Source organism: Ascaphus truei, unplaced genomic scaffold, assembly GCF_040206685.1.
Source record: "Ascaphus truei isolate aAscTru1 unplaced genomic scaffold, aAscTru1.hap1 HAP1_SCAFFOLD_959, whole genome shotgun sequence".
In the NCBI taxonomy this organism is placed as follows: Eukaryota; Metazoa; Chordata; class Amphibia; order Anura; family Ascaphidae; genus Ascaphus; species Ascaphus truei.
In genome coordinates, this window is record NW_027457298.1 from 1 (window position 1) to 3,988 (window position 3,988).

General features: G+C 67.4%; 1 long non-coding RNA gene across 1 annotated transcript; it reads left to right on the forward strand.

Moving 5' to 3' along the window:
* Positions 1-142: 142 nt before the first annotated feature.
* LOC142486577 (uncharacterized) lies at positions 143-3,719 on the forward strand. Its single transcript, XR_012799037.1, has 2 exons — positions 143-2,498; positions 2,542-3,719. It is a non-coding gene; the product is annotated as an uncharacterized LOC142486577 (long non-coding RNA).
* Positions 3,720-3,988: the final 269 nt, after the last annotated feature.

The window sequence follows — 3,988 nt, forward strand, 5'->3', positions numbered from 1 at the left end:
TCCCTCCCCACCCTTTCCTCCCCTCCTTCCTCTCCCCCCTCCCTTCCCCCTCCCCCCTCCTTCTTCCCCCCTTTCCTCCCCTCCTTCCTCCTCCCCCCCTCCTCCCTCTGTACACTGACGTCTTACCCCTCTGCCCAAGGTGCTGCTCTTTCTGGATGATGACCTGGTCACTGTCCAACGAGACAAGATTTACGTTTTTTAACCCGCGTTCTGATTCATGGACCTGACCCGGACAGCCACGTGACAGTCACAGAGGACAGCCACGTGACAATCACAGAGGACAGCCACGTGACAGTCACAGAGGACGCCTTCCACACAATCCCAGAATCCTTTGTCCCCCCCAAAATGTCCTCCACGTGGAATGAGCAGACTCACCTGGGGTCACACGAGACTCCCTATGTGGGGAGAAGAGGTCTGGCAGCTGGGAAAGGGGTCACCGCCCGCAGTGGGAGGAGCCAGCATCTTGGCAGCCATGTTTTGTGTTTAGATGAGACCTTTTGCTCAGAGAGAGAGTGAGGGATAGCTGTGTGCGCTGTGTATAAGGAAGTGTATGGTACCTGCGTATAGCGCACACGTTGGCTCTCCATATCTGCCACAAGGGGGCGCTGCTGCTCTGCTTATTGATGCCAAACGGACCCTGTGTCTGCGCTCTGCGTGCCTGGCAGGGAACAGGTTAATGTGATTAGGGGCCGCGGGCGTGCACACGGTGCGTGAAAGGGTTAAAGTTGCACTGACGAAAAAGACAACTTGGAAGAAAACGTCGCGGAGGCGGCCATCTTAAATGTGGGCCGACGTAAGCGCAGCGCCTCCCTGGGAGGTGATACCCGTCCCCCGATGTGAGCGCGGCGCCTCCCCGGGAGGGTGATACACGTCCCCCGATGTGAGCGCGGCGCCTCCCCGGGAAGTGATACCCGGCCCCCGATGTGAGCGCGGCGCCTCCCCGGGAAGTGATACCCGTCCCCCGATGTGAGCGCGGCGCCTCCCCGGGAGGGTGATACCCGTCCCCCGATGTGAGCGCGGCGCCTCCCCGGGAGGTGATACCCGGCCCCCGATGTGAGCGCGGCGCCTCCCCGGGAGGGTGATACCCGTCCCCCGATGTGAGCGCGGCGCCTCCCTGGGAGGTGATACCCGTCCCCCGATGTAAGCGCGGCGCCTCCCTGGGAGGTGATACCCGTCCCCCGATGTGAGCGCGGCGCCTCCCCGGGAGGGTGATACCCGTCCCCCGATGTAAGCGCGGCGCCTCCCTGGGAGGTGATACCCGTCCCCCGATGTAAGCGCGGCGCCTCCCTGGGAGGTGATACCCGTCCCCCGATGTGAGCGCGGCGCCTCCACGGGAGGTGATACCCGTCCCCCGATGTGAGCGCGGCGCCTCCCCGGGAGGTGATACCCGTCCCCCGATGTGAGCGCGGCGCCTCCCCGGGAAGTGATACCCGTCCCCCGATGTGAGCGCGGCGCCTCCCCGGGAGGTGATACCCGTCCCCGATGTAAGCGCGGCGCCTCCCTGGGAGGTGATACCCGTCCCCCGATGTGAGCGCGGCGCCTCCACGGGAGGTGATACCCGTCCCCCGATGTGAGCGCGGCGCCTCCCTGGGAGGTGATACCCGTCCCCCGATGTAAGCGCGGCGCCTCCCTGGGAGGTGATACCCGTCCCCCGATGTGAGCGCGGCGCCTCCCCGGGAGGGTGATACCCGTCCCCCGATGTAAGCGCGGCGCCTCCCTGGGAGGTGATACCCGTCCCCCGATGTAAGCGCGGCGCCTCCCTGGGAGGTGATACCCGTCCCCCGATGTGAGCGCGGCGCCTCCACGGGAGGTGATACCCGTCCCCCGATGTGAGCGCGGCGCCTCCCCGGGAGGTGATACCCGTCCCCCGATGTGAGCGCGGCGCCTCCCCGGGAAGTGATACCCGTCCCCCGATGTGAGCGCGGCGCCTCCCCGGGAGGTGATACCCGTCCCCCGATGTAAGCGCGGCGCCTCCCTGGGAGGTGATACCCGTCCCCCGATGTGAGCGCGGCGCCTCCACGGGAGGTGATACCCGTCCCCCGATGTAAGCGCGGCGCCTCCCCGGGAAGTGATACCCGCCCCCGATGTAAGCGCGGCGCCTCCCCGGGAGGTGATACCCGGCCCCCGATGTAAGCGCGGCGCCTCCCCGGGAGGTGATACCCGTCCCCCGATGTGAGCGCGGCGCCTCCCCGGGAGGGTGATACCCGTCCCCCGATGTAAGCGCGGCGCCTCCCTGGGAGGTGATACCCGTCCCCCGATGTAAGCGCGGCGCCTCCCTGGGAGGTGATACCCGTCCCCCGATGTGAGCGCGGCGCCTCCACGGGAGGTGATACCCGTCCCCCGATGTAAGCGCGGCGCCTCCCCGGGAGGTGATACCCGTCCCCCGATGTAAGCGCGGCGCCTCCCCGGGAGGTGATACCCGTCCCCCGATGTAAGCGCGGCGCCTCCCCGGGAGGTGATACCCGTCCCCCGATGTGAGCGCGGCGCCTCCCCGGGAGGTGATACCCGGCCCCCGATGTGAGCACGGCGCCTCCCCGGGAGGTGATACCCGTCCCCCGATGTAAGCGCGGCGCCTCCCTGGGAGGTGATACCCGTCCCCCGATGTGAGCGCGGCGCCTCCACGGGAGGTGATACCCGCCCCCGATGTAAGCGCGGCGCCTCCCCGGGAGGTGATACCCGGCCCCCGATGTAAGCGCGGCGCCTCCCCGGGAGGTGATACCCGTCCCCCGATGTAAGCGCGGCGCCTCCCCGGGAGGTGATACCCGTCCCCCGATGTGAGCGCGGCGCCTCCCCGGGAGGTGATACCCGTCCCCCGATGTAAGCGCGGCGCCTCCCTGGGAGGTGATACCCGGCCCCCGATGTGAGCGCGGCGCCTCCACGGGAAGTGATACCCGCCCCCGATGTGAGCGCGGCGCCTCCCCGGGAGGGTGATACCCGTCCCCCGATGTGAGCGCGGCGCCTCCCCGGGAGGTGATACCCGTCCCCCGATGTGAGCGCGGCGCCTCCCCGGGAGGGTGATACCCGTCCCCCGATGTAAGCGCGGCGCCTCCCCGGGAGGTGATACCCGTCCCCCGATGTGAGCGCGGCGCCTCCCCGGGAAGTGATACCCGCCCCCGATGTAAGCGCGGCACCTCCCCGGGAAGTGATACCCGCCCCCGATGTAAGCGCGGCGCCTCCCCGGGAAGTGATACCCGCCCCCGATGTAAGCGCAGCGCCTCCCCGGGAGGTGATACCCGTCCCCCGATGTAAGCGCGGCGCCTCCCCGGGAGGTGATACCCGTCCCCCGATGTGAGCGCGGCGCCTCCCCGGGAGGTGATACCCGGCCCCCGATGTAAGCGCGGCGCCTCCCCGGGAGGTGATACCCGGCCCCCGATGTGAGCACGGCGCCTCCCCGGGAGGTGATACCCGGCCCCCGATGTAAGCGCGGCGCCTCCCCGGGAGGTGATACCCGTCCCCCGATGTGAGCGCGGCGCCTCCCCGGGAGGTGATACCCGGCCCCCGATGTGAGCGCGGCGCCTCCCCGGGAGGTGATACCCGGCCCCCGATGTAAGCGCGGCGCCTCCCCGGGAGGTGATACCCGGCCCCCGATGTAAGCGCATCGACCGCTCTCCTTCGCCTCCTCCCGTCCGCGTGTATGCCCCGCCCCTAATTTACATTGTTCACGTTGTGCATTTTTTCTGTTTGTTTTGTACTGAGATAAAATGTTGAAAAAGCAAAAATTACTGATCAAGTCTCGTCTGTCCCCGATTCCCTCCTCCCTCCCCCCTCCCCCCCTACACTGACTGATACACGCGATGACTGACTGATACACGCGCTGACTGACTGATACACGCGCTGACTGACTGATACACGCGGTGACTGACTGATACACGCACTGACTGACTGACTGATACACGCACTGACTGACTGATACACGGACTGACTGACTGACTGATACACGCACTGACTGACTGATACACGCACTGACTGACTGACTGATACACGCGCT